This window comes from Aquarana catesbeiana, linkage group LG12 (assembly GCF_042186555.1).
Source record: "Aquarana catesbeiana isolate 2022-GZ linkage group LG12, ASM4218655v1, whole genome shotgun sequence".
Taxonomy (NCBI): domain Eukaryota; kingdom Metazoa; phylum Chordata; class Amphibia; order Anura; family Ranidae; genus Aquarana; species Aquarana catesbeiana.
This window is the reverse complement of record NC_133335.1, coordinates 34,773,859-34,787,601: the sequence shown is the minus strand read 5'-3', so window position 1 is coordinate 34,787,601 and position 13,743 is coordinate 34,773,859. Positions and strand designations below refer to the sequence as shown.

Below are 13,743 nucleotides of genomic sequence, written 5' to 3'. Positions count from 1 at the left end.
GGTGAGTTCAGACCTTTTACATTGTATGTCAAAAATTTAAGTGTTGTCATTTTTGTCAGATTCCTGTTTATTACGCCTCTCTAGCTTATGTCGAGTTATTCCCCATATTTTTATTTTCTGCTTGCACCTTGTATTCCCACCCCCCCTTCCCCCCCCCCCTTCTCCTCCCCCCCTACCCATATTGGCCCCTCAGGGCCCCTAAGGTCATCAAGGGTCTCCATCCGAGCCCTCTCTGAATCCCTATATCCTAAGGCAGTGTTTCTCAACTCCAGTCCTCAAGGCACACCAACAGGTCATGTTTTCAGGATTTCCCTCACATGAAATGGCTGTGGTAATTACTAAGGCAGTGAAACTGATCAAATCACCTGTGCAAAATAGTGGAAATCCTGAAAACATGACCTGTTGGTGCGCCTTGAGGACTGGAGTTGAGAAACACTGTCCTAAGGTGGAGTTCCGAGTGTTCCTCTCCACCCCTACTCAAGTTGGCTATTAGAGCGGGGTGGTCCAGCCGGTCCCTATATACTCTTTATTACGGCCTCATTTTTTTTTTACAATCCCCCCCCCCCCCCTTCCCCAGCGGAAAACCCTTTTTATTTATTTATTTATTTTTACTATAACCCAATCCTATATGGGCTAGCCTCCTACAATAGGCCCCTTAGTCCTCTGTCGTCCAGCCTGGTAGTTCTGGGACCTGTATGTCCAATCTTTTGCAGAATTCTTCTAGGTCTTCCGGAAAACGTAGTCTAGCAGATCTCCCTCCCTTATGTCCATTCAGACAGGCCGGGAATCCCCAATTATATTTAATATTTTGTATTCTCATTGTATCCAGTAATGGCTTAAGTAGTCTTCTTCTTGATAAGGTTTCTTGAGCTAAATCCACATAGATCTGAATTTCCGCTCCCTCGATCACTATAGGTGGTTTTCCTCTCGGGTTCTTCCAGATTTCCCATTTGTCTTCATAGAATCTAAATCTAACAACAATATCCCTGTCGTTCTGTCCTCGAGTTGCGGGCATATCCCACTTGGTGTACCCTCTCTATCTTTAAGCAGTCCTCCCCTCCTCTATCTAACAAGGGCCCAAATATTGTATTAATCATTTTCTTCAGATCTTCCCCTTCTTTTTCTGGAGCTGAGCGAATCCTGATGTTCTTTCGTCTACTCCTGTTCTCCTGGTCTTCCAACCTGTATAATATTATCTTTTGATTTTGTTGTGTTCTTTTAACTTGCTGTCTGAGAGTTTCTAATTCTTGTTTTTGTTCTTCTGTAATTTTTTCCGTAATCTCCACTCTTTCTAATATGTGTCCCAGGTCTCCTCTCAGATTTTGAAATTCTTTCTTTATCGAATTTTCCATTCACAGAAGCATCTCGCTCATCTCTCCCTTGGTTAGTGGGGGTGTCCCAGATGGACCACCTTCAGCTCCACTGAGATCCTGGTCTCCGTCTGTAGACAAATCTTCTCTAGAATGTTCCGGGGTCTCTCCTGTTTTTTTGTCGGTCCCCCCCTTTTTTTTTTCTACTTTATTTTGACCTTGTCTTTCAGTGTCCGTAATCCTTGGGCTAACTCCTTGTGTCATGTATTGTTTTAATGTACTGACCGCTGGTTCATCTTTCGGGGACTTAGGGGGGTTCCCCCTTGTTACTTTAGTTAAACTTTTGCTCGTTTTATCTCTCTTTCTTGTCCCTCTTATTCGCTTCCCCAGTCTTGATTTCCAATCTTCCCTCCACTTCAGTGGGGGGACATGGATCTTTAGTCCAGGTAGGGAGGAATATATATAGAGTATGGGGGGGGGCGGCGAGAGGGAGAGTGTAGTGCCTGGGGATAACATGCACCCCAATCTTTTCAAATGTCTTTCTCCTGTTTGATTTTCTCCCCTATCCGATTACCGGCCCTTTAATCTAGGTTCAGATGCTATTTTATCGGTTACGATTTTAGTCCACTTTGAAAAAACCTCCAGATTCTTGCCCAACCTCTCCGTTTCTCCTGTTTATTTCTGGTAGTCAGTATGTTGTTCCCTTTTACTTTAGGTTGTGACTTCTTTATTATCGCTATTGCTTGGCTCTTCCTCTATTTTTTTTTTATACGTCTGCTTGGTCACAATTTGTGAGTGTGCCTGCCAGTCTACTGTTCCTTCTAACCCAGTCCTATATATTACTTAGATTTCTCTATTACCGCTCTTGCTCAGTCTCTCCTCCAGCTTTGTGTATATTAGTACTCCAGTCCATGCACCCACCGATCACACCTTGTCTCCAATCTATACAACTAGCGTCTCTAGAATTCCATCCAGTTGACTGAACCTCTCCCCTTAGTGCCGTTTAAACCACTTTTCTATATCCAAACTATTTTAGGCAAACACACACATGTTACTGACACCGTCTTTGATCACTATTATAGCTTCTTTGATCACTGTTCCTCCAGACTTATATTTCTGTTCAGTATCATATGTTTAAAGGCTCATACCTTAGTAATCAGATGTATACCGAATGCATGGCTGTGTTTCAGAGAGGACCCGACTGTTACAAGCACAAGCATGTCATCACTGTATTATTAGACCTATAATGGTTACCTTTGATTTCTGCCCTTCTTTGTTGTGTTCCTTCCCCTCTCATTGATCAAGAGGTACTTACAGCCTTTTGGGGGGGTTTTTATTCAGCCGGGCGGGGGGACGAGCAGGGGTTCCAGTAAGGCGGGGGGGGTTCAGTATCTCGCCATGTCTGTTGTCGTTCCTTGGCGCTCTATTTCAGCCGCTTTCTAGTTGCTCTTCTTTCAGCGTTCCGGCCTGCAGAGCTTTGAGCCGGGTACCACTATCGTTCCTCCTGCGGGGGAACCGTGTATCTCATCCCGCTGTTTGTCTGCGGGCCTCCCGCGGCTTCGGCGTCTCTCTCCGCTTCGGCGGCTGGCTAGCACTCTGGAACTCCTCCCTCCGTGACAGACACTACGTCCTCACGTCCTCTCCTCCCATCTCGAGGTATGATAAAAATTTCATTTGAGTGCAGTGTTGCATGACCGTGCAATTGTCATTCTAAATGCGACAGCACTGAAAATTGGCCTGGGCAGGAAGGGGGTGAAAATGTCCGGTATTGAAGTGGTTAAACAATTTTTTTTCCCCTCAGTTTTGGCCAATATTTATTCTTCTACATAGTTTTGGTAAAAAAAAAAAAAAAAAATCGCAATAAGCGTATATTGATTGGTTTGCGCAAAAGTTATAGCGTCTACAAAATAGGTTATTGGATTTATGGCATTTTTATTAATATTATTATTTTTTTACTAGTAATGGCGGTGATCTGCGATTTTTATCGTGACTGCGACATTGCAGCAGACAGATAGGACACTTTTTTGAAACCATTGACATTTATACAGCGATCAGTGCTATAAATAGCCATTGATTACTGTGTAAATGTTACTGGCAGTGAAGGGGTGAGCACTAGGGGGCGATCAAGGGGTTAAAGGTGTTCCCTAACTGTGTGTTCTAACTGTGGGGGGATGGGACTGACTAGGGGAGGAGACCGATCGGTGTTCCTAAAAACAAGGAACACACAATCTGTCTCCTCTCCCCTGAGAGAATGTGGATCTGTGTGTTTACACACATAGATCCACATTTCTGCTCTGTCATGAGCAATCGCGTGTGCCCGGCAGACATCGCGGCCACTGGGCACGTGCATCAGCTCTTGGTGACACCCGCCCGGGATGAGTGCCACCTTGCGGATGTCATGACAATACGCGGGAAGGGAAGTGGTTAAAGCGCCTCTGATTAACCCCAAATAAAGGTCAGCTGTTCTAGTAGGTCTTTCCTGACCTTTTTTTAGTCATAGCCTACAATTATGGCACAACAGTGACATTACCAAGAACTGGAGGTCACTCCAAAATTGATGAAAAGATGAGAAGAAAACTGGTTAGGGAGGCTGCCAAGAGGCCTACAGCAACATAAAGGAGCTGCAGGAATATCTGGCTGTGTGGTACATGTGACAACATTCTCCCGTATTCTTCATATGTCTGGGCTATGGGGTAAAGTGGTAAGATGGAAGCCTTTTCTTATGAAGAAAAACATCCAAGCCCAGGTAAATTTTGCAAAAACGCATCTGAAGCCCCCAAAAAGCATGTGGGAAAATGAGTTGTGGTCTGTCTGATGAAACCAAGGTTCAAATTTTTGGCCATAATTCCAAAAGATATGTTTGGCGCAAAAACGCTGCACATCACCAAAAGAACACCATACCCACCCTGAAGCATGGTGGTAACAGCATCATGCTTTGAGGTTGTTTTTCTTCAGCTGCAACAGGGGCCTTAGTAAAGGTGGAGGGAATTATGAACAGTTCCAAATACCAGTCAATATTGGCACAAAACCTTCAGGCTGCTGCTAGAAAGCTGAACATGAAGAGGAAATTCGTCTTTCAGCATTACAACAACCCAAAGCATACATCTAAATCAACAAAGTAACAGCTTCACCAGAAGAAGATTAAAGTTTTGGAATGGCCCAGTCAGAGCCATGACCTGAATCCGATTAAGAATCTGTGGGGTTATCTGAAGAGAGCCCTCCAAGCGCCTCCGGGGGGCACGCAGCCGCGCTGTGTTGCTAGGACATGGCGCGCCGCGGCTCTTTAACCATGTGATCGGTTGTGTCAAATCACAGTCGGTCACATGTAAACACAGAGATGCCGGTAATCGGCGCTCCTCGCCTCACACTGACAGAGTGTGAGTAGAGGAGAGCCGAACAGCGGCATCTCCTCACAGAGGACATCTAGGTATGTAATCAGGGCACTGATCATCAGTGCCCTGATTACAATTAAGTGCCAGCAATGTAAGCCCACCACTGCCAGCAATCAGTGCCAGCAATCAGTGATGCCAGTCAGTGCTCCCCATCAATGCCCATCAGTGCCGCCTATCTGTGCCCAATGCCGCCTATCAGTGCTCAACAGTGCCACCTATCAGTGCCCATAAGTGCGGCATATTCGTGCCTCCTAATCAGTGCCACCTCATCAGCGCCCATCAGTGAAGGAGAAAAATTACTTATTTACAAAATTTACTGACAGAAACTAAGAAATCCTTTTTTTTTTTTTCTTAATTTTTGGTCTTTTTTTTTTTTTTTTTTTAGGAAAAAATAAAAAACCCAGGGGTGATTAAATACCACCAAAAGAAAGCTCTATTTGTGTGAATAAAATGATAAAAAATGTCACATGGTTACAGTGTAGCATGTCCACACAATTGTCATTCAAAGTGTGACAGCGCTGAAAGCTGAAAAATGGCCTGGGAAGGAAGGGGGTGTAAGTGAGGTGGTTAAAGGTGGAAAAAGTTCTGAAATAATTTATCTTTGTCTACCTATGGGTGTGTGTGCACAGGCAACAGGGGTGCTTTTACGTTTTAATTTCTTTTTTTTTTTTTTTGACACGGTAATTTTACTTCATTTAACTTTGTTGCTACCACAAAGGGCCCTTATGTGATAGCATGGGCTGGTAACATCTGGGATCTATTAGAACCCTAATGCAACCTCTGCCCTCCACTGCATCAAGCACAGATCATGCTTGTTTGCTGCTCTCACAACTGCAGTAACCGGGGAATGATGGAATACACATCGCTCCTGGGTTCATTCGTCACAGAGGTGGGGGGGGGGGGGGCTGGGGGGAATATGTGCTCCAAGCTCATGCTGCTGTCAATGTTGGGGCATTTTACTGTGACCCCCAAGCTCACCAGGAGACTGGGAGAGACCAATAACTGCAGGCGCTACAATAATGGTTCTGTAAAAGTGATTGGGCAACTCTAGAGCCACCCTGTTCACTTTTACTTTGAAACAGATTGCTGACTGAAATAATGAATACCAAAGCTTACGTGAGCTTGTTTAAACCCTTGTATACCAGGGTGTTTATAAACTTACCTTAGTAGATAAGGGGTTAGGGATATATTCACACTATGGGATGCAATTTTAAAACACATTTAGGGCCCATACACACTACAGCATGTGGAATGCTGCAATGAACTTCTCAACCTATCAAAAAAAAAAAAAAAAAAACAGTTCAGGTGTAAATGGGCCTTTTATAAAGTGCAGCAATGTGTTTAATAACGTACATTGCACTCGATTTGGAATGATAAAGCAAGCTGAGCACAATTAAAATTAATAAAGGAAAAAATGCACAAATGCAGCTTGTTAACACATGCCAAGGCAAAAACAGACATGAACCTTTTATTTTATTTTTTTGTGAACACACAATATGTACATTGCCACTACTGTAGTGGTGCGTTAAAGTGTATTACTATTAACATATATCCGTTTGGGTCCTAAAGTTCTATAGATTCCTTTTCCAGTCATCTCAACACATCTGACCTCTAAAAGTTCTTTGCTGGATGTCCTCCAGGCCACCCAACACTATTGGAATGAGTAGTATAGCTGCAGATGGGAAGGTTGGCAATCAGCATCATTTGTGTGCAGGGTGTGTTTGATTGCACTACAGTCTAAAAATACTTACATCAAGGGGTCATAGATTATACAAATCAATTTAATTAACAAATGTGCAAATATTACCCAATTAGGACTTTATATACACACACTTGAAAGAGATAAATGCAGTCAAACACGGCTGAGGGGTTACTGTTGGGCAGCGATAACTACATATAGACCTGTTGTATCAAACAAGGCCTGGGGGATAAAGTATATCAGGAGAGACTATACAGTATATACAGTTTGGAGGAAAGAAGGGAAAGGGGGAGACATGACTGAAACCTTTCATACATGAAGGCTGTGAATATGGTTCTGGTGGGCAATATTTTTAATATGAAGACCAAGAACACAGGGACTTGACCTCCATAGTAGCAGGAGGAAAGTTCAAAATGAATCTTAGGAAGTATTATTTTACCCAAAGAGTATTTGATGCTTGTAATGGTAGGTGGATTCAAACATGCTTGAGACATACAGCGGGTAAAATAGGTATTAAACACGTCACCATTTTTCTAGGTGCTATCGACATAAAATTTTTACCATGTCAGTAACAACCCATGCATACATACAAAAAAACCAAAACAAATCATTTCAGAAATTAAAGAGGAAGTAAACTTCCTCTGCAAACTTTTACCTATAGGTATTGAAAATATCTCTTAAACCTGTACAGTTTAGGAGATATGCCACCAGCTGCATGTACTGGAAATCACTGGTGCATGCGCTCTGAAGGAACAGCCCATGGGTGCCGTTCTTTCAGAGCAGAATTGGAGGGGCAGAACTGATGTACCATTTGGTTGATCTTATTTTGCCATCACTCTTCCATGTTTTGAATGCTCTACCCCAGTGTTTTTCAACTCCAGTCCTCAAGGCACCCAAACAGGTCATGTTTTCAGGATTGACCTCAGATAAAACAGCTGTGGTAATTACTAAGGCAGTGAAACTGATCAAATCACCTGTGCAAAATAATGGAGAGCCTGAAAACATGACCTGTTGGGGCGCCTTGAGGACTGGAGTTGAGAAACGCTGCTCTACCCCTCCAATCTGGTATTATAAGTAATTTGATCTACAAGTGAAAAATATATATATTTTACAGGTATTGCTAATCCATTACGACTACATTTTGAATAATTGTAATGATTTATCTCCTCTCTCTAGGTTTGAAGATGTCATTTAGGACAAGTGAGTTTCGGAGACACTTCTTGATTAATGACTTGTTGCTTATAGGTCGACAACCAGATAGCGGACACAGCCGCCCGTTAAAAGTGTCACCCATTCAGGCACAAGTGACACTAAGCATTTTACATTCTAAAGAATTGTCCTTACCTCATATCCAGTCTTTGTGTAGAGAAGTGAAGAACGACAGTGGGTACGTCCTACAACACTGGAGGGAATTGTCCGTAGAGAGTCCAACAGTCCACTGCCAGCACCAGTAGAGGTGCACAATGCAATGTGCTGCAGACCTGCAAAACAAGAGAAAAGGGCTAATTCACTTTGCTTTTCAGTGGGTGTGGGGTGACGCGGGTGTGCTATATATCACCTGGGGCGTTGCCCTAAAAGCATCCATGTAGTCCATGTACTTTGAAACCTTAATAAAGTTAATTTGCTGCTTCATTTAAAGAAGGATTTGCTTCCCATCATTACCCTCTCAAAGCACTTATAATATTAAATCAAGCTCACAGTGAGAGCTACTGAACGGATGATGGAAAGAGACCGGGAGTATCTCTTACATCCTTGTTACAAAAAGTGATTTCATACATGCCATCCTGACCAGTCTTCTCTGAGGATTGGGTGGAGGGAGGACCCTTGTGATTTGGCAGAGAAAAATTACAAAACTCTCTTAAGATTAAAGGTTTCATATAGAATGAGAGAAGTTTAAGCGAGATATTGAGAGCTCCAGAGAAATATGTCTCAAAGGATTAATCCAATTAAAACCTACAACGTGTTAAGCTACCTGGAGGGGAAAAGTGTCAATGTCTTGGTGGTAGTTCCACTCAAAATAGTAACTATATACACGGTGCATATGTACTCTGTAAGTAATATAACATTAACCCAGTAATTGAAGAATGGCAGTTAAGTTTATCTGTCACATCTGAGGGTGCCATTGGCTAACCCCCAGAATACAGTGCTTGTTCTAGGCCCACCCACCTCTGCAGCACCTTCTTCACAACTCCCAACTATTCAGGGAGACTGGAAGCCTCAGCTGTCCTGACAGGGTCCTTTGACAGTCACATGCTAGGAACTTCCCTTTGGTTGGGCATCTAAGGCTCCAGGTCATGAAAACAAAGGGGGCTGCAGCTCAGGAAAAAGCTGGACTGTCTGGAGTGAGGAATTCAACCAGTAGGGGACAACGAAGTAAAAATTTATATGCACATTTTTTACCTCACCCCCATCTACTGAAAGGCATTTAGTGGGGTTAACCTTTTATGACATGTAAAGCCAATATACCAAACAAGCCTCTTGTATTGTATTTGTATTGCTGAGAATCTGTGTTAAATTTACTGCATAGCTTTTAAAGAGATTAATTATGCATAGGAAAGCTTTGCTAAATCAGCCAGCCATATCCCGATCCTCTGAGTGTTTGCATTCGAGACTGAGTGACACAGTTATCCTACAATCACTACAGTGTGAACAACAAACAACTCATCTTGATGGATTTGTTTAAAATGACCTTGTTCTCAGCTGGAACGCATTAGAACTGCAACTATCATTTCAGCATCAGAAGAAATGGAAATCTGGACCATATACAACCTTGCAGTTTAAAAGTCACCCGAAGAGGAAAATAATTTTCCTAGCACACAGTGCCCCGATCATTGGAAAAAACCTCAAAGGACTACAAAAATGAACAATCGCAACTTTAGGTTACATTCCACCGTGCTGAAAAATGCCAAACTATCACCCATCAGTTCTCTATATCTGACATGAACTGACTTATGCAACACGGTAAAGGGGAATTGTCAAGTAACCCAGAAGCAACTAAGCAGAAGTCACTGTTCAGAGGTCTGATTTCAGTAAAGTGTAGTTTGTTTGCTCTGGTGTACCGTGCACAATGTGGTTGAACAAATCTAAACAATTAGGTGTCGCACTGAAAAGTGACTGCTATTGGCATGATTCCTTTAAGGCTAAATAGCAGGAGAGCTTGTCAGTCACGCAACCAAAACCTGTCTTCTATTGAACATAGAATCAGAAAGACTTATTGCTCAGTGTGGACCACTCAGTACCCAAGAAGAGAGCCACGCCGTCTGCCATGTAGACACATAAGAGCATGACATTACAGCTACCTTGTAGTCTGCCCCAGTAGAGTCTTTGGTTCTAATACACTGCAGATTGTTTTAGAGATACTGCCCACTTTAGTAGGGCTGGACAAATCCCAGAAGCTAAATGAGCCTTAAAAAAAAAAAAACAAACAGCTGGTGTATATATTGTTGGAGCCTTTGTAGTTCAGAGACACTCATGTTTCCAGTTCCCTGAGGGGTAGTGCCTCAAAATACCAGGCTAATTTAAACAAAAGAAACATGGCAAAACCAGCAGACTGTAAAATTTTAACCAAATAAAACAGGAGCTAAAATTCATTACACACATTTATATTTATCTGAAGATTTGTAGCCTGATCTGCCTCACACAACCCAACCTTCCTCATGACTGGTTCTAAAGGCACAAGCAATCTGTCCCCTGTAATTTATTATGGGTATGTGAGGAATCACAGACCTGTAACTAGCAGAGATGATGAAAGAATGGGCAATTCCACTGTGCCAGGCTGATACTGCCCACATACACTGTTGCAGAATAGACAATCAATAGAATAGGAAGGGAAAAGACAAGGGAAGCGCTCCCCTAGTGTAAAACTTCCTTTTTTAATAACACAGTGAAAAGGATAACAGGATGTACTCACATGGTTCCAGTGAAAACATGACTGTCACAGAAATTGTAAGCCAGAGTAATCCCATCCACTGAGCCAGATGGCTTCTCCATGATGTAATGCTGCATGCAGCCCCGGGCTCTGAGCCAAGAGCTGCCGCAGGAGTCGGGACAGAGACACTCAACCCACTAGAGCCTGTGGCGGTATCGATGGAATACTGGGACGGCTATGAACACCGGACCTAATGTGCCGAGGGGATCAAAGAACACAAGTCTGTGTACTCCGAGTTACTAAGACCCCTTTCACACTGGGGCGGTTTGCAGGCGTTATTGCGCTAAAAATACCGCCTGCAAACCGCCCCAAAACAGCCTCCGCTGTTTGTTCAGTGTGAAAGCCCGAGGGCTTTCATACTGAAGCGGTGCGCTGGCAGGAGAAGAAAAAATCTCCTGCAAGCCGCATCTTTGGAGCGGTGAAGGAGCGGTGTACTCACCGCTCCTAAACCGCTCCTGCCCATTGAAATCAATGGGACAGCGCGGCTATACCGCAGCTATAGCCGCGCTACACGAGTGGTTTTAACCCTTTTTCGGCCGCCAGTGGGGGGTTAAAACCGCACCGCTAGCGGCCGAATACCGTGGTAAAACATCGCTAAAAATAGCGCTGTTTTACCGCCGACGCCCCCTACCACCCCAGTGTGAAAGCAGCCTAAGACTACTGCAATGTCTTTCCTAGGGCGTGTCCTCCTTCAGTAACTCAGAGTACACGGACTTGTGTTCCGTGACCCCCTTGGCACATTGGTAAGAAAGGGGAAAGGGGGAAAAGAGGGGACACTGGGACATTATATGAAAAAAAAAAACTTGGGTAGATTGAATCAATCAATACATTCAGAATGGTTTATTATAAACACAAAAGAGTGTAGTGCAATAGATAACATTAATAGTAGATCAATATGCAATTGGCAGAATTATTAGGCATGATAAAAACATGGCACAATAAAATTCATAATATAGTAGCATTGTTGAATCATCAATCAATTTTATATTTGTTACTATTTTTATACACTTGTGAGTGTACTGCAGGTTCATTACCAAACAAATCAAACCCATAGTAGACACATGGTTAATGTGGCATAACATTATAACAATAGGAAAAGTTTGATGCCTTTTGTTGATTGTTTCCACTCATCAGGAGCAGCTATACCTTGGGGGTACCTATGGTAGATAATAGATTAATAATCAATGGTAATTGATTATAGAAGGCTGAGAGGGAACCTCGGCACATTAGGTCCGGTGTTCATAGCCATCCTGGTTTTCCATCGCTACCACCACAGGCTCTAGTGGGTTGAGTGTCTCTGTCCTGACTCCCACAGCAGCTCTTGGCTCAGAGCCCCAGGCTGCATGCAGCATTACATCATGCAGCAGCCCTCTGGCTCGGTGGATGAGATTACTCTGGCTTACAATTTCTGTGACAGGCATGTTTTCACTGGAACCATGTGAGTTCATCTTGTTATCCTTTTCATTGTATTATCAATAAAGGAAGTCTTACACTAGGGGAGTGCTTCCCTTGTCTTTTCCCTTCCTATCTTCTGTTACAGATTGCAGCCCAGACCTTGTTGCCAATCTTCTGGGAGAGCAGCTAAACCTAACCTAAACCTAGTGAACCTCATTTAATCAGTGGATTTCCAGGTTGAATAGCGCAGGATTAGAATTCCTTTTTTGGTTAATCAATAGGATGTGATTTCCTTCAGGAGTGAGCTATAGGTATAAGATAATGCAGATAAAGGGCATCTTTTAATTAAAACATTTAAAAAGGGAATGTGTAACCTATGAGAACCTCCTTTTATTATTTTCCTGCTGGCTCCTTGATAGGACTGACTTGTTTTCAATTTATACCTTATCTACCCCTGTTTAAATGCTCTAATAGACCCATAAACTCAGAGTGCAAGTTTTGCTTCATTAGTTCTTATACATACAACCCATCTATTGGAGAAACCAAGGTTGCTATTGCTGACTATCTTGAAAGGCTAGCTGCCTGCCTTTTATACAGACCCTCTGGCTGTGGTACTGAGAATCATTACCTTAGATAGTGAAGTGATATAGAAATTATCTGTATGTTCCGAGTTAGTGACCCTCAAAGTACTGGAATCAGAGGATTAGTTACTGTATTTCCCTGAAAATAAGACCTAGCATGATTTTTCAGGATGATTGTAATATAAGCCCTACCCCTAAAATAAGCCCCAGTAAAAGTGGTTGTAAAGTCATAAGAAATCCTGTAATCCGCTCTGTTACAGGATTATAGAACGTGCAGTGTGTGTTTGCGTAAAATTATTGTACAAAATACCTTATTTACAGCACTGCTGGGCGCTCACGTGACCTCCCGCTGCTCTCCTTCTCTCCTCTTTGGCTGATGTCAGTGGGGGATCTCGGCCCTTCCTCTGCAGTGCTCGGAGTGGGGAAGAGAGCTCCGGCGGGTTTACTCAAACACACATATTGCACATTATATAATCCTGTAACAGAGCGAATTACAGGATTTCTTAATGCTAATGCTACAGACTCCTGAGCTGACAGACAGGGAGAGAAGACAGGGGGACACCGGCACTGGCAGGATCAACCAGGTAAATAAGACATCCCCTGAAAATAAGCCCTAATGCGTCTTTTGTAGCCAAAATGAACATGTCTTATTTTCAGGGAAACACGGTAGAAGGATCCAGACATCAAGCATGTTCAGTAGGCCAGTAGTGTCGGCCCCCCATGCATCTCTCACAACAGAATTACTTTACTGATATACAAATATTTTATAAAATGTTACCATGCCTGGATTATTCAGATAGTTTAGATTGTATTAACATTTAATAAAACAAAAGCAATTATGTCACATAAATATGTGTACACTATCACTTCCCTTAGTGCACATTTATCAATAAAGATAGTAATATGAGTAGCGGCTCCTAATAGATTTCACATAAAACCATACAATGTGCTTTGTCTACCAAAATAGAAAAAGCTTTAGCAGCGCTGCAATAATAAATCTCAAACACAAAGTCACATGATTCCTTTCATCCAAGTGAGTCCAAAGAGTTAATTTCAACTCTTATATAGGGCAGGAAACGATGATCATAGTTGTTTCAAAGATCCCATCACCACACCTCATGGGGTCCCACTCCCTATAGATGTTACACTCACCAGATCTAAGTTTAAATCACGCCTGAGAATCAACCACTTAGTCCAGCCGGGCATTCTCCTCTGATCGGGCGCCCTCTGATGATGATGTGCGTTAGGGTGTGACCACGGAGCTACAGTGCTGGTCAGTGAGAGTGTTGCTCAACCTGGGATCAGTCACTCTATGAGCGCTGAGAGCCTCACACTCAGACTGAGCAATGATCCAAAGTGTTACATGCTTTTAAAGAATTTTAACATTGTAAGGGGGGATTACTTGAAGGGGGATTCGTGGGATCGATAAATTTACAGA

The 13,743-nt window shown here is 42.9% G+C and overlaps 1 protein-coding gene across 1 annotated transcript in view; it reads left to right on the top strand.

The window, feature by feature from the left end:
- The window catches only part of EDN3 (endothelin 3), a 234,318-nt gene extending 224,016 nt beyond the window's left edge, over positions 1-10,302 (top strand). Inside the window, exon 5 of the mRNA XM_073607549.1 lies at positions 7,578-10,302. The gene's annotated coding sequence lies outside the window, so the exon portion shown is untranslated. The remainder of the gene's footprint in view (positions 1-7,577) is intronic.
- The last annotated feature ends 3,441 nt before the right edge of the window (positions 10,303-13,743 follow it).